This window comes from Physcomitrium patens, chromosome 19, assembly GCF_059467195.1.
Source record: "Physcomitrium patens ecotype Gransden chromosome 19, ASM5946719v1, whole genome shotgun sequence".
Lineage (NCBI taxonomy): Eukaryota > Viridiplantae > Streptophyta > Bryopsida > Funariales > Funariaceae > Physcomitrium > Physcomitrium patens.
The window spans coordinates 4,677,733-4,698,867 of NC_143428.1; the positions used below are offsets into that span (position 1 = coordinate 4,677,733).

General features: G+C 32.0%; 1 long non-coding RNA gene across 1 annotated transcript; it reads left to right on the forward strand.

Annotated features, from left to right (window-relative positions):
- Positions 1–13,134: 13,134 nt before the first annotated feature.
- On the forward strand, positions 13,135–16,993 carry LOC149987353 (uncharacterized). The gene is made up of 2 exons (XR_016498706.1): positions 13,135–15,746; positions 16,151–16,993. It is a non-coding gene; the product is annotated as an uncharacterized LOC149987353 (long non-coding RNA).
- Positions 16,994–21,135: the final 4,142 nt, after the last annotated feature.

Consider the following 21,135-nt stretch of genomic DNA (forward strand, 5'->3'; position numbering starts at 1 on the left):
GAGTTCCTTCTAAAAGACAGGGTATATACATGGATCCATCCATTTCTAGTATGTTTCAAGCCTTATCATTATCTATGCAGTAACAACAAAGCAATGATCGTAAAAAAGCTTTAGCAACCAACGCTTTGCAAGCAGTGGTCAATAAAATTGACCAGTTTGATGGAAGGGATATTTAAAAGTATTTAAGATGTTATGTTTGGGAAATGGAATTAAATTATGTTTCAGAGAAGAAGATGGTTGAATTATTTGGAGTAGCCATGATATCGGAGATAAGAGAATATATTACCTTAATTATGGAGCATTATGGAAATTCATGGGAGATTTTTTTACATGCATTAAAAGACAAATATTTCTTGAAGGACACTGATTGTGTTACTACGAAATTCAATCGAGAATGAATTGAGCAGTCTAATAAGAATTTACAAGCAACAGAGCTACTAAGAGAATTTGAGAGGCAGTATTCTCAATTATTGAAGGTAGAAAAATTGACATTAGAGCCAAATAAGGTTGAGTTATTTCTTCAAGCTACTGATAGAGAATTACAAAGAAAATTGGAATTGCTGCTTGAAGACAAAGAGGAAGATGAAGGATTCACAACAAAGTAGAAAAATGTTGAAAATACAGTGGATTTGCTTGCAAAAAGAGAAAGGAGGAAAGATAGGAGTAATATTTCAAAAGTAGTACAAGCACCTAAAAATATAGTATATACAACATGACCAACAATGCCTACTGTTCAATCTTCAACATCTTTATCAAAGAAAGGAGACATGGGGACTGAAGAAATTATATGGGGAATGCGAGATCTTCAAATCAAATTCACAAGACTCGAAGAAAATACTTCTACAAAAAAATTGAAGAAAGTTTCGAAACAAGGGTATGTACATAGATATATTTGGTGTGATGACGCTTTACATACTAGGAAGGATTGTAATGAATTTAATAATATGGTACAACAAGGAATTATTTATTGGAAAGATGGAAAGATTGCATTAAAAGATACAAAGGATCTCTTTCAAACCAATTTTGGCAAGGGAGGTCTAAGAGCATTGATTCAAGATTGTTTAACAGAACATGGAGTAGCATCACGAGAGAGTGCAAGTTAAGGTGCTAGAATAGATGATGACTTTGGTGGAAGTATAGAAGCTAGTGAATTTTGGACTTTTGCCATTTCCACAATGCAAAAAGAAAAAATACCTCGGGAAGCGTTAATGAAGACTTCAGCTACAATACGAGGTACAACAGGTTGGGAAGATCTTATTGAGTCTCTTTTAGTTCATGCATATATTGCTAAGAGCCAACATGAAGCTTTGATGGAAGAAAAGAGACAAGGAAATTTTGATGATACAAGAGAAGGAAATTCTTCTAAGATGCAAACTCGAAGAGACAAGGCTCGTGAGGTGGCTTCACAAGAATTACTTATAAAAGATACTTCAATATTATTGGAAGAAAAAACAAAGGAGACAAAAGATAAGATATGCAGGATTATATAAAGATGAAAAAGAGGTTGATTATGGTTATAAGCAATCAACAAATGAAAAGAATGGATATAATTAACGAGTACGTTTCAAAATTTATAGTGATAAGGAAATAGAAGCTTCAAGCCATTATACTCGAAAATATTGAGCAAAGACAACTACTAAAGTATTAGTGGAGAAATATGTATCGAGATGTGCTCTTATTTGTAGAATCATGTGAAATTTGTCAAGTGTATTCTAACATACAACATCGAGATGGTCTTTATCCTACATATCCTCTATGGAACTCAATTCAATCGTTAGATCGAGCTAAAATTCACAACACATATTACAAACAATTATAATCATAAACCCACAAAATTTCACCTGTAGATCTATTACAAAATTCTTGAAATCATCCAAAACGTAAACCCTATTTTATTTCATAAAATCCAAGTCATCTGAAACAAACCTTGACTTTGCAAAGCTCTTACAAAGTCATAACAACTCCAAATCATCCAAAATCAATGCTTATAAAAATCTTATTCAATCTGCTATCAAACTTCATTCTCTGATCTGCCAAAGAATCTTATAGTCATCGTCGAGACTCGATTTTGTGCCTCAGGGTCTGATTTCGACCTTGGTTCATAACCGGCCCTCTTTGGGTATCAACATCTAGTTTTTTAAAGTAATTTTTACTAAAATTTACTCTTAACTTCCTCCTAAAGATGTCTACATTATTTATTTTTCCAATCTACCTTATTTTGCCTTATTTTTGGCCCTACAAAGTAAGTAGAAGCTATTTTTTCAAAAAGGACAACATTACTACTAAAAGTTTTACTACCTTCATATCTTTTATCCATATTTTTCTACTTTTTCTTTTAACTTGGCTCTTCTATAATAAGACCCATATTATCATCTTTCACCATATAATTGTATTACAACACGACAACAGATTGGGCTGGAGATGCAAATGATAGAAGATCTACAATGGGATATGTGTTCTTTATTAAAGTCGGAGCTATTTCATGGAATTGTAAGATATAACCTACCATTGTCAAATCAACCATTGAAGCTGAGTACATGGCAACAAATCATTATATAATAGAAGTATGTTAAATACAACAACTCTTTGAAGACATTGAATTAATACAATTGCAAGCAATTTCAATAATATGTAATAATCAAGGATGTCTTACATTTGCAAAGAATTCAAAGGACCATTTAAGAACCAAATACATTGATGTTTAACATTATTTCATATGAAAAAAATTCAAGATGGTATAATAGACATGAAGTATTATGCTACAAAAGACATACTTGCTAATGTACTTACAAAGAATTAGTAAAAGATAGATGACTCGAGTTGATAGAAGCATTATGCTTAAAAGTCTTATGACAATTAGCAAAGTGAGAGTATTGAAGATCAAGAAGATCTTACATAGTTGCCACTATATAGAGTTAAACCATAGTAAATTATTAATAATCAAAAAGTAATAAAAGATTAAAAAAAATTACAATAGTAGTATTTAGGATTCTACATGGCAACTAGATTAATAGGAATCTAGGATTTAATTAGATTGTGCAAAGAAGGGTGAAAATGACTGTAGATAAAGACTCCAATTATAAGTATAGAGTGTTGGAAGTGAGAGTCATTTTAGTCTATATTTCTCTAAGGTGCAACCTTGTTGATACTTAGTGTTGTGGCTTTTAACTTTTCTTTCTCTAATAGATAATTAGTAGGTTGATCTCTTAACCAACAAGTTAACCATGTGTTGTGTATGTTGATGACTTGTGGTACAAGTTGGCTATATAGTAGATATGTATAAAATTGTTTTATAAGTTAGACATGCATCTTGTAAGTTGGACATGTATCAAAGGTCTTATAGAAAGTTTCCATAATTAATTATTATGCAATAGTTATTTTAATTATATAGTATATGTAGAGGCAAGAGTGAAGTCTTCTTCACCATTATCAATTTCTTTTTTATTCTTAATATTATTTCCAGAATTTTTAATCTTTTTTCCATTAGCAATAGTTATTTTAGTCTTAATATTATAATATCTTTGGATGATTATATATTTTTTTTTAATAAAAAAAATATTATATTAACCTTTTGGTTCTTTATAATTCATGTCTATGACATTTTTCCAAAATACATAATATTATTGATAATTCAAAGAAATCATCAATAATTTTTATATAGAGCATAAATCTAATTTTGTTGAAAATATTATTTGATGGATCTTAGATTTTATCAACTTATAAACAAACTTAATAAAATTTTATGTTTCTTATAAAAATTTCTTTTAAAAAAGAAAATAATATTAAAAAAATAAATTTATTTATAAACAAAAAAAAATTATATACAAAATATTTTTCTGAAATCCATTAAAAAATATCCCAAATATAAACTTAAAATTTAGATATCTTTATTTGTAATATGAAGTTGTAAAATATTTATCTTAGAATTTTTTGTATTTAAAAAGCATAATAAAAATATCCTACAATTTAGACACTTTACCTACAAACCTTAAGATCTTTAAAAAAAAACTTCTTCATAACCTTCTTATTAGCTAAAATATATAGAAATAAGATCTTTAATCTTATAAATGTAACTTTCAAACCTCTAACTTTAAGATTCTTTAGATTTTTATACTTAACAATAGTCATTCTTATTACTTTTTATTTTTTAAAAAAATATTTTTAGATTTTAGATTTTATTTCTTTTAATATATACATATATATATTTTAATTAGATTCATAAAATTAATAATTAGTAATAAAAAATTAAATAATACTACAGTAGTATATTATAAAAAATAATTTAGAAAAAAACAATCTTTTAGATGTAATTTGTATTTTAATTTATCAAAATAATAATTATTTTTATTTTAAAAATACATTAATATCTAAAATTAAAATAAATAATAATAAATTTTTAATTAGTTTTTAAAATATAATATTTATATATTTTTAATTAATATCAATATAATAAAAGAGGTATATTTTAATAGAAACCAAAATAAAGTTATATTATAAATAAAATATATAATATATTAATAAATTTTTATAATAAAATATATATTTTATTAAAATTACTAAACTATATGTATATATATATATATATATATATATATATATAGTTTAATAATTTTAAAATAAGTAAGTTTTATATATAGCTTATAATAAAAAAAGAAAAAAAAAGATAGATAAAACATATATTTAAATATTAGAATTTATAACTTTGAATTTAAAATAAAGTAATATTACTTTTTTAACACTATAAAAGAAAAATAAATAAATAAATAAGTAAATATGTTATATTTATACAACATTAAATTATTAATACATCAAGAATAAGAACTTAAAAAATATAAATAAATAAAGTAAGATGTTTATCAAAGAAAGATGACAAAAATGAAATAGAAAAGATGTATATTTGAAAAAAAAATTGAAATGGCTATTGCCAAATCAAGAAGTCTAGAGATGCTTGAAACTATATTTTAAGAAAGAAAGGCATCTATAAGGATGAAGAAGGTCTCACTCTTGCCTCCATATGTACCATCTACTAAAAATAATTATAGCAATACTTTATAGTTTATGAGCTCCTTGTTCAATTTATGAAACACACGTCTAACTGATAAATTAGGTTTTTAACATGCACATCACTTGGTCAATATGTATAATATGCAACCAACTTGTTGATTAAGTTTTCAACCTACTAATCACCTATAAACATGTATAAATTCAAATTTGTATCTACAACACTTCTAAGAAGCTTTTTGTCATGATATTAATTATTTAACTTATTTATATTTAAATTATAAATTATAAAAAATAAATCAAATTGATTTTATTTATATTTTTTAAATCATCTAAATTATATATGAATAAAATTATCTAAAATATTTATTATTTTACTTAAATTTAGGAAATTAAATAGATAATGATAATTATAGTTTATTTAGAAATTACTTTAAAAAGCTAAAAAATTTATACTAATAATTTTATGGTGATAAACTAATAGACATTGTTAAAAACATTTCATAGTTATTCAATTCATGCAATACCTTTGCTTTTGTATAGTTTGTTTCAAAGAACTTGAATATTCATATTAAATAAATAGATGAATAATATATATATATATATATATATATATATGAATGTAAATGCATAAATTTCTTGATGATCACTACAATCATTCTTTGCTGCATCTTATAGTCATGGTTTTTTTTATTCTTTTGTGATGTGGGTAACCCTAAGATAACAAAATCAGCAATCATGCAGGAATCGAAATACCCAAACTAGCACTTTCACATCAATCAACGATGGTTAGGCTTTTAGAGAAAAGTCTCAGAATGGAGACCAGTGTAGATACACGAAGATCAGGCCTTCCATGAAAAAAAATCGAAATAAAAATCACAGAACATTTCACAAGTTTGTTGACATACAGGAACCATGTTCTAGTCCATTCAAAGAAAGCCAACCTGTGTCGAAGATGAGGGTAGATCACAAAAAGGCTGCAAAAGGCACTGTAGCTAGGAACACATATACAAGGGAGTATGAAACAATTGACATCACACAAAAGGCCTTTGTTCATTGTTGTCACAACGAGCTGTTTCTTCCTGTCGAACTGATCTTGCATCGCAGTTTTTTGACGATGATCTTCATCATGCTTTGTACATTGTCAAGTAGCATGTCGACTTTTGCAACTTCTGGGTCAACCAATCCCTCCAGTCACTCTCAATCACTGAGAGTGTTGGCAACGTTCATAATACACCAAGTCTGATCCTTCAGAACGATGTGAAGCATGATCCAATTCCTTGCTGCCCTGCAACAGTTTAGAGCATTGTTTCGTCTTGTCTGCGCATTAGCATGTTCAGAAACAGTAAAAGCACTTATAGAATCCTGCTACTATTACGCTCAAAGAAGCTCCACTGCAATGTCAACATAGGAATGCTACCACTTTACAAATCAGGTTTAAATGTCATCTTGACATATAAATCAACGAGGAATGTTGATAATTGTCTCTCACGATGGAGTTTGGGGATCATCAACTTTGTCTCAAAAGTATTGTGTTGTATCTAATTAATACACGTCTATCTTCCTTACTTGTGCATGAGGAAGGTGTATCAAACGGGATTATCCTTTCGGTGTGTCCATTTCAATATGCTTTTGACTATGGATTAGTATTCTATTGACAGATACATTTGGAATAGAATACACTTCCACCAGTGCACTAGTTCATTGCATTGACAAATTTCATGCAATTCGGCCTTAGACCTCGAAATGTTGATACATGTAATCTGGGTCCATGCATTCATATTTCTCAAGCTGGTTGTTACTACCAAGTTCCTGTCTGTTTAAATGTGCCCATGTTGGGTGCCGCTGTGTAGGTTTTGGTTGATGTTAATTTTGATCTTTCTGTGCTTGTCTGCTGCGGCATATGCTTGCCGTGGCATCAACACGGTTTGTGCTACTAATCTTTTTAGTCATTGTTTTCAATTTATCTCCTTTGAGATGGTGCACTTTTTTCCTAACTCCATCCCTTGTACGACATGAATTATCTTTTTCTCCATCTTCGGGATGTTAGATTTCTCTCATAAGGCTTGCAATTGTTTGCCATGAACTCTTTCAATAAAATATTTTTCTACATTGTATATTCTTGTAGTAAGTTTTGAAAAATCATCAAATGAGTATGTTGGAAACCATACATGAATGTTTTATAGATTGATTGAAGTGATTTTCCACTAAACCAAGATTTTTCCATTGTCAATAAATCTTTTCATATATTAATAAAAATGTCTTCTTTATGCCTTTTAAAAAGAAAATTGCATTTTCATTCTTTGCTCATTTGCAAATATTCAAGTAACTTCTGACTTGTTTTGATAATTTTTATAGGCCTTAAAAAAAGATAAAAGCTGGGTATTTATTAATAAAAATATAGTCTTAATTTTGATATTGTAAAAGTGACTTTAACTTTAGAATGTGGTGATAAAAAAATATTATCTTAAATAATTAGGATAATAAATTTTGGTAGAAAATTTGAAATATATAAAATTATAGTTTCTCTTATTTTAAAAATGCAAAGAAAAAATACAAAATAAAATAAAATAAAAGTAAAAAATATTCATGTTATGATGATTAAAAATTATCTACGTATTTTTGTTATATAAAAATTCATGAAATATCTAACAAGAATAAAAATATTTATATTTATTAGTTTTTTAATGCTATAATTTGATTTACTTTTGATAAATATACATACTATTCTAAAAGCATAACTTAAAAAAATAAAACTTAAAAAACATGTAAAAGATATGTTTTGATTAGATATTTTAATATAGCACAGACTTTAATGATATTCATTGTTAAAGACATAAATACTTTAAAAAAAATAGATATTTAATTAAAAAGATAAAAATAAACTAGAATGACTATTAGTATATGAATATAAAATTAAAAGGTCTTTAATCATGAATAGAATAAAATAAAATAAGAAAAAATATTATCTAAATATTCTATTTTAACATACTTTTATTTCACTCTATTTAATTTTATTGATTTTAATATTATAAGTATTTATTATATCTATGCAATGTTCTTTTAGAAATAGATTTTTAAATTTTTAATATAATGGAGTTATTTTATTATAGATATTTTTTGATCTATAAGATTTTAAAAATAAATTAATAGAATATTTTTAAAAATTATATATATAATTAAATATATTTGTATTTATATATATATATATATATATATATATACTATGTTGAATTTGACGCAAGGGATCAGCTTTTGTTGGATCATATACTCCACCTGCTCGGCAATGGCATCATTGCTCAATAGAAGCAAGTAATAGAAGGTGTTGAACTTGGTTTGGCCAATGGAATTCTACACCTGCATGCACTATACACACCTGTTGTTCTAGGCGGAGCTCAAGCTATAGACCTTGCTAAAAAATAAGGTATTGCTCTTCAGTTTGGAAAAGGTAGTGATGGATGCAGACTTAGAGGTAGATGCACCCATTGAAGTTGCAACAAAGACAGTGGAGGCCAATGTAATGCAAGCAACAATAAGGGACGCTATTGCTCAAAAGTAGGATCAACTCACAATAGAAAACAATAGTAGGAATTACAATCAATGTTAGAAAAACAATAAGAGATAGCAGTTGTGAGTAGGATTGGAGTTGGAAGAAGAAAAATTATATAGCTTTTGAAGGATTTTGCAAGTGATGTCATGGAAAAGAGTACCAAAGAAGATGAGATTATATTTGTAACTATATTATGTCAATATATTTATAGAAGATTATTTATAGAAGGTTGTATTTATAAAAAAAAAAGATATTTATCAAAGAATATTTCTAAAAAGATGTTCATGCAGATAAATTTTGCGAGACAATAATTACAAATTTCAATTCAATTATAATTTGTAATTTGTAAAAATTTAAAAATTATTCACAAGAGTAAAAATTTTTGTTGACAAGGGAAGCTATTGACATGGTGATTCTCTGTGAATGACTTTTGTCAAGGGACTAAACCATTATCATCATCATGTTGATAAAGTTTTTGAAAGCTACTAATCTGCTGTTATCCTCCAATATTAATATTGTTTTTTTTAGCATTTTTATCTATTATAAAACAATATATTGTATTAAAAACAGCATAAAAACATGGTCAATGGTATGGATTTCTACTAGCATATATATATATATATATATATATATATATGTTAAATTACATTATATATATTAATAATACTAAAAACAAATGTAAAACAGTATTTCTTTTATTAATTAATTTGACAGTTTTTATTTTTTTAATATTTTTTTTATTATTATAAAAATAAAATATTATGTTTTTTTAATTATAAAAATAAAAATATTTATTAATAATTATCATTGATGGACATATACTACATGTAATCCAAATAATTCACTATTTGTATAATAATGTAAATATTGAAATACATAAATTATTTTACAGAAATATTTTTTTTCGTACAAAAAATAATTTCTTGATATCTATTTCTTTTAAAGCATAAAGAAAAAGAAAGAAAAAAATTTCTATTTTAGTTTTTAAAATTAATATCTTTTATTAATATTAAGTTTATGTTAAATAAAGTAATTTAATAATATTTTTTAAATAAGGTGGATTTATTTAAATAAAATTAGAATAATATTTTTAATTTTAAAATGCTACAAAGTTTACTTATTTATTTATTAGATGGAAAATTTTGAAAATATTCTGGATTCTTGATTTTAGATTGTTTATTTATTTAGCAAAATCTTAGCACCATTTTTAATGGATAATTTTTTTAAGCCTAGTATAATTTTTAATAGTAAAGAAATTTTGAAAAATCTAAGAAAGTGTAAAAAATCTTATGCAATCTTTTCTTCAAAAATTAAATCATTTATATTAATCCTATTTTTTCATCTAATTATATAGAAAATAGATTATATAATAAATTTATTTAAATATTATATAAGCAAGCTAGTTTTTTTGTATTAATTATTTGAATAAAAAAAATTATATAATATTTTTTTCTTTTTTAAATTACATAAATTATATTGTGTCTAAGTCTAAATTCCTTGAAAATTCAATTTTGGTATTAAATATTAACATTACACTTAAATTATTTTAACTTAGTCATAAAATATTAATGCTATTATATTGATAATTTCTTATAGGAATTGTGAAGTTATAATATCTTATCAAATACTTAATTTTTTTGTATTATATTTATTTAGTTAATAAAAAATAATTAATCTCATGTTGTTTATATCTTTTATGGTAAATAATTTTTTTATAATAATTTTTTAGAAATATTTTTATATTGTAAAAAATTAATTATTTATGCTTAATTAATTTTTTATTTATATAGACTTCAATTTTATTATCATCATGATTTATCCTTATTGTCATTATATTATTATAATTTATTATTAATTTCTAATTTTAGTTTCAAAATTTTTATTATTTTTTATTATATTTATTTTTTATTAAATATTTAAAAATAATATCTAATTATTTATTAAATAAATTAAAGAATAGATAATAATTTATGAATATTAATATATTAGAATTAGAATGACCTTATTATTAAGAATCAGATAATCAATAGTCATAAATTGCTCTAAATAAGTAGTAAAGTTGTGTATATGCTTTTTAATATTTTTCTTCTTATATTTTTTTAAAATAAATAAATAAATTATAAATATATATGTGTTTAAAGATTATTAGACTTAAATTATTTAATTAAATATGACTCAATTTGATTTGATGTTGAACCTAATTAAATATTATTTTGATATAATTTTTAATCAAAATTAATCTTATTACCTTTTCATGTAAATATTGCTTAATATTATATGATTCTTTGGTAGATAAAGCTAGAAATTATAAAGTGTCCTAAGTTAAATTTCATCACTAATTCCTATATTCCAAAAACCACATATTTAAAAACACAAAATACAAAGATTGAATATGTGGCATGGGCTGAGTCTTTCCCATACTCTTGAGCTTTAGTAAAATTCTTCAACCAAAAATAAGCCAAAGTAGAAGGCTACAGTTCAAGGTGCACTGGTGAGTTCGGTATTGGAGCCGGTACATGCTGTAGATATCTATGAATGATATATGATCACTATAATCTGTGAAAGCTCAAAGGCTAGTAGTTGGCTTCAACGCACAATAAACGTAGAACTCGAAGTATTGAGGATGATGAGCATATATCATAAACTGCTAGTTAAAATGGACTTAATGGTAAAGTGAAAAAGAAGCCAGGAAAGAGACCTTTGAAAGTACTGTTTTTGATACTGTTTTTGGGCGAGAGTTAAGAGCTTGGGTCAGAAATTGCATCAATACTTGGGAGCTGGAACTGGAGGACAACAAAACGTGGCCTAAATGCTTCACAGCGCAGGGAACTTGACGCAGCCAAGCGTAGACCTTCATGACAACTGAAAAGTTTGCAGATTAAATCCACCGATTGTACCTTCAAGATGATGGGTACCACCTTTACCATCATGGATTTGTAAGGTGTAGTAATAGCTGTGCTTGGTCACTAAATACCAATGGGCCTGATCATGAAAATCTTCTATTATTAACAGGAGATTGACTAGGCTTTTCACCGCCTGATCTGTCTGCAACGGAAAAGAAGCATCACTCTGCTGGTATAATGTTTATGAGAAGAGACAAAATAAACTGGCCATTCATAAGACACGTCAAAAATATTGATTTAGGATTCAAGCATGAGAACTGAAAGTATACCGATTTGGATGCTCTAGTGCGCATACTTTGGAGTTAATATGGTGCTGGTGCACTTTAAAAGCTATGAATGTAAAACTGCGCCAAATGGTGCACTTTCTTTAATGGCAATGTGAAAAGAATTCGGTCAAAAATTATGCTCTTCATTAACATTGAGGAAATCATCTGCTGGTGACAACGGTGCTGAAAGGATCTTCAGCAACAGCTCCCAAGGTTGGATTAGAATTTTGCACCAAAAGGAATACGGGAAATCTCAATTGATTTACATACATTCTCAGGAAACAAGCATATCTGATGCGGCAGAGGCACTAGACATTCAGATATTCGAACCTCTTGAAACGGTATCGTGAAACCATCCACCCAGATCGAGATTCAATTGAACAAGCATGACTTGGTTGAAGTCTCAGCGACTACAATTTGCCTTAAAACTGCAGCACTGAAACAGCTGCTGCCGCACCACTAAAATGTAACAAAGGAGGCATTTATTAAGGTCGTTCAAGCATTCATACTCACATCAAGTTATTTATGGATCAACAGTAGTCGCAGAATCTTGCTCGAAAAAGCAAACATGAACAAAAAGCAAGAACTATATGGTGATAACAAGAGAAAGAAAGGTTCTTGACTGCGACTGAGAAGTTGTAGTCGGATTCTTCTTCTTTCTTTTTAACTGCGATTATGATAACTTCTTCAGCACATCAAAATGTAGTGAGAACAAGGATCGTAAACAAGGATTAAGAAAATGTATACAGAAACCGAGGGTTCTGTATTCAATTCATGACAAACCAGGTCCTCCTCACCGGCCAAAATCCTCTTTACAGACGAATGTCTCGATGTTATTCATAACATGGCACCCACGGCAATCTATATAAAACACAAGAATACTCAAGGCAGGTTTTCATCCTGCTCGCATACTGCCCAAAAACCTCCGGCACTGGAACAAAGTGCAACCCTGTCCAGCAAATATCGCTCATGGTTCAACAGACTTTGATACAGCAAGTCTAATGGTTGCTTTGCTGCAAAAAGTAGTTATTTTCAAGAAGGGTGTTCGATGACTAGGATTCAGCACCATTACATAAAACGGCACACTTACCTTCTAGAAGTTACTTGCTACCCCCAGCCTTTCAATTCACCTACGGTAAAAGTATCAGTCAACTGAAAGTATTAAATTATTCATAGGCGCGAATGTAGAACATGGAGCGTCATGGTGAGTGTGATGCCTGAGGGTCTGCTAACTGTGGAAGAATCTGTTTTGGAGATTCTCTGCGAAAAAGTTCGTTCTTGAGCTCAAGGGTACTGTGAAAAGGGAATTTTGAACTTCGAAAGAAAGTCTATTAACTTCAACTGGTCAACTGGGGTTAAAAAGTTTGCTTTAAGAACGAAGTTTATGTCAAGAGTAGCTTAAGTCTCACAACTCTTTTCGTGCACAGAAGTGAATTAGAGCTTCCGCAATTATTCTAATTCATGCTGTCATCACATGGATTTTGTGAAAAACTGGTGGTCTCCACATGGGCAACTCTTCCACTTTGAAGAACCTCTTTGTATTCAGTAATCCTTTTTATAACCCATGTTGCGAAGTTTTTCCTCCTCCTGTTCAAAAGATTTAGAAATAATTTGGTATTGAGTCAGTTGCAGTGCTTCTCTGACTACCCGCTTTGCACATCCAATTCATAGCAACTAAGCATCCTTCTAGAGGTTTGAGTTTTTGAGTGGATCAAGGTGACTAAACTTTCAGATCTAGGCCTCGCTTTGAAAATAGTACAAGATTGATGCCATTTCCTCAATTTTTCTTTCTGAGAAGCGCTTAGTTTCCTTCACGAAAGTTTCCTGCCTCTGAGGGGCTAGCAATTTCTTCCACTAGACTCTGTTGACTACAGTTGGACACAAGAATAAGTTGTTTGGAAGGTAGTTCCAGAGGGAATATACACGATATGTTAGCTCACCGTCACTTGAAGGGAGAAGCAAGTTGTGGTGTTGCTGTACTTTTGCAAAAAGAGGTGTACATTGGCGTAGGTACGTCGTGCTTCTTCACATACAGCTTCCTTTTCGTGTCTCGAGGAACTGAAAGGTTGTCACTGGGAATCCAGCGTCGTCTGATGTCCTTTCTTGTAAAGCGCAAAGTTGACCAGGCCGCCATAGCTGTATCTAGAGAAAAAAGCCCAACCCCACGTCGACTAGTCAATCGGAGTAGGATCACTTTCCCAGTCTCTGTGTCTTGTGTTCTACGTAATCCATCATTGCGGCTAAAAAGTTTATGTAGCAGAACTTCCACAATTGTTTTCGTTAGATGAAGCACCGAAAAGCAAAGAAGAATTATGGGGGCGTCTTCTTGCTTCACCTCACCTAGATCTCTCTTTTGTCTTATATTCTCCGCCAGCTTATTATCAAATTCTTCAGTTCCTAGTGCAGACCGACCGTCGTTCACACACGAGAGTTAAAACTGTTGTTTGTGCGTCTAAGTAAATAATCTGTGTCGTCTAGTGTCCGCTGATAAAATCGATTGTGGACAAGAACCGAGTCAGTTGTGAGTTGATTTTTACCCGTATTGCCATGTCAACGAGTGAGATTGTGATCCTTTAGTTGTGTCCAGTGGGTTGCTACAACAATTGGTATAAGTTGTGCTACCAGCTTAGTTCTGGACTGCGGCGATCGCTTGGAGAAGCTCCAAGAAACTGGCAACAACCACTAAGAATATCCAGCGCACTAAGTTACAGTTTTACGAGAGGATAAGAAGGAAATCATAAACCTGCCAACCTTACGTGCTTACGGGGCATGCGGGGCATCCGGGAGGTACAGTGGTGTCCTGTCCCACATTCGGTATCCGCCTATGTTAGGACGGTCAAATCTGAATGTATGTCTGCACTTTTGAAGTGTTGAAGGGGCACAGTGCTGACTCTCCCTTGGTAATTTCCTCTCCGATTAAAACCACCAAACCAGCATCATGAAGCGCATAGCGATTGCACAAGTATGAGTACACGTAGTGAAATGGTCCTTATGGCTTTAACGCTCAGCCTGCGGCGACCTCCTGTACATGTTGACTAATTTTGTCCACCCTGAAATGGAGGGAGATCACACAAAATCTGCAAGAGGATCTTGACAGGAAATTTTTGAATCATGGCACGGACTGGGAATGATTAGCAGCCTCAGTGCTGGTAAACACATGGCCGAAATGGTGTCTTCGCACTTACTCAAATTTGCTCCACCGAAAACTGTTGTTTAAGCAGGAAACCCTTTGCTCTGATTCGCTACCCCTTATTTAAACCCAATTACGAGTGGCCTGTTGCCTAATTTCGGAGTGTCTCGTGATATGCGAGATTGCGTTTCAATCTAATATCACACCGGAAACTTAGTTTTAGCAAGTAGAGATTAGAAAATTTAGATTGACCGACCATATTCTTTGTGTCAAGAATAATCTATCACGGTCTCGCGATAAAGGGATTCACTGTGTTCGTCTCTTTGAAACATTGCCCCGGTCATTCTCAAAATTGTTGTCTTCGGCACCTTTGAGATACGAATACTCTGAGGAGAATGTTTAGATGTGCACGTAGCAATTAGTTACCCTCCATTGGCCCTGCCATTCTTTTCACTGATTTCAAGCACCATTTCAGGATATTGATACCATTTTTTGACAACTTACTCGGGGACAGGGCTACAGATCTGGTCTCCGCTTGATACGATGCGTGGCTCCTTCCCAGTTCTTATGCCTGGACGGTCATGCACTGGTAGGCCGCCGCGTAACCTTGGAGATCAACATCAAGCGGCTGTAGAAACAACAATGATATGTGCATTCTCATATTTCGAACTCAGGAACATAATTGAGACTCTCTGAACTCTGAGAAAGACTTGAGAGGACACTCCTGCAACAACTGTGGCAATTCCATGCAGTTATAGCAGCATCTGCAGCGGCGGTTCTCTCTAGTCTTTCTTGGACTTTGGATGGCTTCTTCTGCAACATCGTCATCAAAGCCGATTTTTCTGTGAACAACACTAGTCTCAAGTCACTGTCCCTGAATCCAAGCTCCCCTATGTGTAAGTTTTCTCTCTTTCATTTTGCTAGTGAGGTAGTGATGCTTCTGTCAAACTTGTGCAAATGCTGATCTATTGACATGTACCTTCCTACTTATTCCTACGTAATCTGTACCAGAGTTTAATATTTTTGAGTGGTATGAAGCTAAAACATTCGGGAAATCACCAAAAACCAATAAAACCAAAGTCTACTTCATAGAGCTTCCACTTGCTTACGCATCCTCCCAACAAATTGAGCTTTCTTGAAGTTTGAATTACTCAGCTGTTCTGTTTTCATGATACGCATACTAAGATCGACAAAAATGTAGTTTGTATTTAGATATTCAGAACTCTATATTGGTACAGAGGATTCCACCTCATGGTTTAGAGTGTTTTCTGTAATCTGGTACGCTGTGTGCCACATGCAGAATAAACGCAACAGTCCGCCGAAACTCAGCACCAACACACTTTCTACACTAGTCAGCTACAAACCTTCGAAGCTGGAGGTGGTGGTGGTGGTTCTAGAACAAGTTGCAGTATTGTGCCGCAAATCCAAATCTGATACCGAACATTCATTTCCTAGACTTGACCACGTCGCCAGTCTCCTCGAGAGTCGACCCAGCAGTTGAACACACCCGATTGCAACGCGTGGAGCTACGCAAAAGCCACCGCGATTGCTGACGTTCGATCAGAATCACACCATTTAATATGCACGAATTGAAGCATGTACAAACCCCCAGATGGAGCACAGTTGTGGAAGCCGCCGAATACCACCTTCGACGACCAGGTTAGTGCGATTGCAGATCAAGAACGACAGTGGGGGATGCAGATTCCCACACTGTTAGCTCCAACTTGCTGGTAACCCCCCATTTGTCTAGACTGGGCAAGACTGGGCTCCTTCGCCATCGCTGCTGCTGCTGTTAGCACTAGTACGAACTCCGGCGTGTAGCCAAATGAACAACAACAAAAACAAAACCGCATTCAAGAGCTTGCCAAAGGCAGGCACCGAAGCTACACATTTTGCTGCAGCAGTGCCCAGTTGAGAGGCTACTCTATTGTGTCCATATTCTCAGTACCTCTGGATCCTTCCCTCCACAGCTTATAATCCCACGATGCCATGGACTTGTTGCAATTTTTTTCACATACCATGCACGTCCACCGATGCGAGAGTTATTGCAGATGTTGTCAGCGCAATAATGTGGTGATGCAAAACCTGATTGTTGAGGATGTCTAACATGTGATGTGTCTTTTCAACAAGGCTTGTTTTACTCCCTTGTGTGGATTGAAGGAATTCGTGAATGAATGTTTGTTTTTGGTGTGAATTTGTTGAATGTCCCATATACCAAAAGCAGCTTTGACTTATCCAGCATTTAACTAAGACATTGGAAGTGCCTTCCCTTACCTTCCGGCACATTCTTCTTAGCAACAGAATGTTATTCATCTAAAATAACATCTTAGTAACATGGTATCAAAGTTGGATGAAAAGTAATATAGATGAATATCATTGGATTGAGTGTGCATAAAATGGATGTTTTTATGGATGAAAATTTAGATGATATACTAGCTACTAGAGTTCCATTGTTGTTAGAATGCTATTGAAGCAAGGTGTGTCTAATGGATCAACTAAGAAGACTACCATGTCGAGTGCTTGTGGATTGCAATTCTATAGAAAATTACATCTCAACAATAATTGCTAAACGACTTGGGATTAAAGCAAAGGTGATCAAAGGAGAGAGTATATACCTAGCAGATGAACAAAAGAACATGTTGAGCAAGACAAGTGAAGAAGAAATCCTAAGACTAAGTGACACCTATGCCTTGATGGAGAAGTTTACAGTAACAAAGCTTAGATATGATATTATCCTTGGTATGCCATGGCTAGAGGTGGAAAATAAATATGTCAATTGGCTAGCAAGAACAATCTCTTTTAAGGATGGAGGATGCATGGTGATTCTTCATACCTCTATATTGAGTGGGATAGCAAAATGATCTGCGGCCTAGAGCTTACTTGTAGGAATGACCTTCATGAAGAAACAAATACGGCATAAGCAACTGATAAATGTGGTGGTTCCAAATTTTATCTCAATCTTAGAAAAGACAACCAAAAGAACAAAAAGAATAGAACAACTCATACATGAATATTGAAATGTCTTTTAAACTAACTTATCCATTAGACATATTTAATCGATGAACTTTTAAGCATGTACCAATCAATAGATCAAATTTTAAGCAAAGTACCAAATGTGTCAAATAGATCAACTTTTAAGCAAGGTATGTCTAATGGATCTAGTAGCATTGCCGTATTACGTGCTATCTTGCTTGAGAATGCACCAAACCTTTGGCTGTGGAAGATAAAATAATGTTTTGTAAGTATCCAGGTAGGCTAGTGGGTTTCAACCATCTAAATACAAACTATTTCGGATTTCAATATAAAAGCTTAATCCCAATACAAAGTGCTTAGAAATACTATTTTTAATAACTTCAAGATATTATAAGCACAAAATCTTTTGTTATTTGTTAGTTTTATTTTTATTTTATTTTATTTTATTTTATTTTTTCTAACCCTAACTCTAGACAACGAGCTTCGACAAGCTGTAATTCTCAATCTGACTATCCGATTGTTGTAAACTTCTACCACTAATGTCTTTGTAAGCCTTCTAAATGCTTAAGAAGTTTCAATCCATTCCAACTTACAGATTGCAAGAAAATACCGTAAATCCACACTGATGTATCTTGACCGCCGCCTAGAAGTCCTCGACTTATCACACCAAAAGTCATCTTATTCCAGCTGGTAGATCTCCAGATATTACAGAAATCTTAAACAATCCCAATCTGCTAACTTCCGATATCTCTTTACACTAACTTTTGTATGCACTCGGTATACTCAACCCTCTAGACACCTCTAAATTTCAACCGCAAAAGTTTCTCCAATTTCACAAAATACTCAAGAGTACCATCTTTAACTTTATTGCAAAAAAAAATCCCAATTCACCAATATAAACACTGACTTTCAGCAACAATTGCCAAAGTCCTCCCAAACCCTATGAAACCCAATTCTACCTTTTTCGAAGGAGCTTGAAGCTAGCTCTCTGATCCCAAAATTCCTATCTCTGAATGCCCTCTTTTTTTTCCTCTCCTTTCCTTTAACTCCATGAGGTCTCCTATTCTTCCGCCCTGGACTCCGAATTGGAATAACAGACCAGCCTTCACGGAATTCCCACCTCTAAGAAGATCTTTCCATGGAAAGGACGTTTCTCCAAAACGACATAGAGAACGGAATAGCTTAAAATGGAACCAAAGCCTCCATATTTGGAACCTCATTGGATTGCCCAACCAAATTAGGTCTCATACTGGGTAAGAGGCCCATAATAGGACCTGGATTGGATGTCTCCATAATTGGGTCAAATTGGCCCTTCACATCAAACTCACTCGAATATTGAATTGGTCCTTTCTCCTTTTGCCGACTCCTAATAAGAATGGCTCGGACTCATTCCACCTGATTTATAGGAGAATCTTGAGGACCTCAATTTATTCTTTCAATTTTTCTCTAGCTTTTGATTTCCTGATCCCGATTATTGAAATTGAACAGAGCATTACATTGCTGATAAGTATGCCTTGACTGCTTACTATTCTTACACACTGGTGCGTAATTGTCATTGGCTCTAGGATTGGAACATTCACTAGCATAATCACTATTCTGTCTGCAACGGAAACAACAAAGTGCTCTTCTTACACCCTCATCAGGCATATTGGGTGTTTCCATCGATATATACCTACTAGGCTTGTTCCATGTAGGGTTAGAAAATAATCCTGGTTGTCCCGTTGGTATGGAGGGTACTTGGTTCGATGACGCCGATGGAACATACGTTGTTGTCACGTTCGGTGGTACAGCTGCAATGGGGTGACATTAACTGGCCTCTAAATATTGGCACTTGAATTGGCCAGTGTTTCTAACATCCAAGATGACTAAATATTAACAAATCTTTTTCATTTATATTTTCACCATATAGTCATGTTGCAACACGACAGCATGGCATTTAATCGAGGTACCTTTTTCCAAATAGAACTAATGTTTGGGACCAAACCAGTAAGTTGACCAATTTATTGTCTAATACCAAATAAACTTGAAGAATTGCAAAAGTTTTTAGATGAATTCTTAGAGAAGGACCTCATTCGAGAAAGCATGTCTCGATGGAGAGTATTTATACTCTTTACATCCAAAAAAAGATAGTAGACTTTGACTTTGCATCAATTATTGGGGCTTCAATAAGTAGACTGTCAAAAATGTACATCCACTTCCATATATGGATGATCTTCTTGACCAACTTTGAGATGCAATTATCTTTAGTAAACTAGACCTTTGGAGTGGTTATTAGCAAACTCCTATTGCCAAAGAAGATATAGAAAAGATGACATTTTGTACACGCTATGGACATTTTGAATGGCTTATATTAACTTTCAGCCCCACCAATACTCCAACTTCTTTATGAATTGTATGAACAGATTATTTTGGGACCTTTTAGATAAGTATGTAATTGTTTTCATTAATTATATCTTGATCTATAGTAAAATTCTTCAAGAGTATGAGCAACATCTACGAAAAGTGTTGCATCGACTATATGACAATTGCTTCTATTGCAAGCAATCAAAGTATGAATTTTGGAAGTTGCACATCACCTTTTCGAAGCATATAGTGTCCTCTAAAGGCATGCACATGGAACAAGACAAGGTGAAATCAATGGAGGATTGGTCAAATTTCAAAGATGTTTATAAAGTTCGTTCATGTTAGATATTATTGTCATTTTGTTTGGTGATTTGTATACAATTTTACCTCACTAATAAGGTTAATGGAGAAGGATACCTCATTTGAATGGAAACTAGAACAAAAAAATGCCTTCAAGGACTTGAAAGAGGTACTACTTACTACTCCAATATTGCAATCATATAATTCCAACATTATTACTTTCATCTTTGACCAGATTAAATTCATTATAATTACTTTCAACTTGTATTTATCAACTTGCACAAAGATGAAAGTAATTATAATGATTTTAGATATATTTGATGTAAGTAATTTTTTTTAGTGTTATAAGTTGTTATCTCCAGAATGCAAAAGTATTTTTGCGTGGGCTTTGACATCTTTCAGACTTCAAGCATGTTGTTTTAAATTAGATGTATTGGCTGCAACCTCAAAGCCATTAACTACTATCCATAATTCTACTCCACTTAAGAGAGCATCCAAATTAATACTCCAAGTGCAATAATTAATTCCATAAAATGAGGGAATTAATAGAGTGCAAGAAGAATTATGAAAAGCGATAGTGGATGGAGTTTTGTACTTACACTAAAAGAAATGAAGGATTATTAGTGCTTTGATACTATGTAAGAGAAAGAACACTAACAATGATAAAAT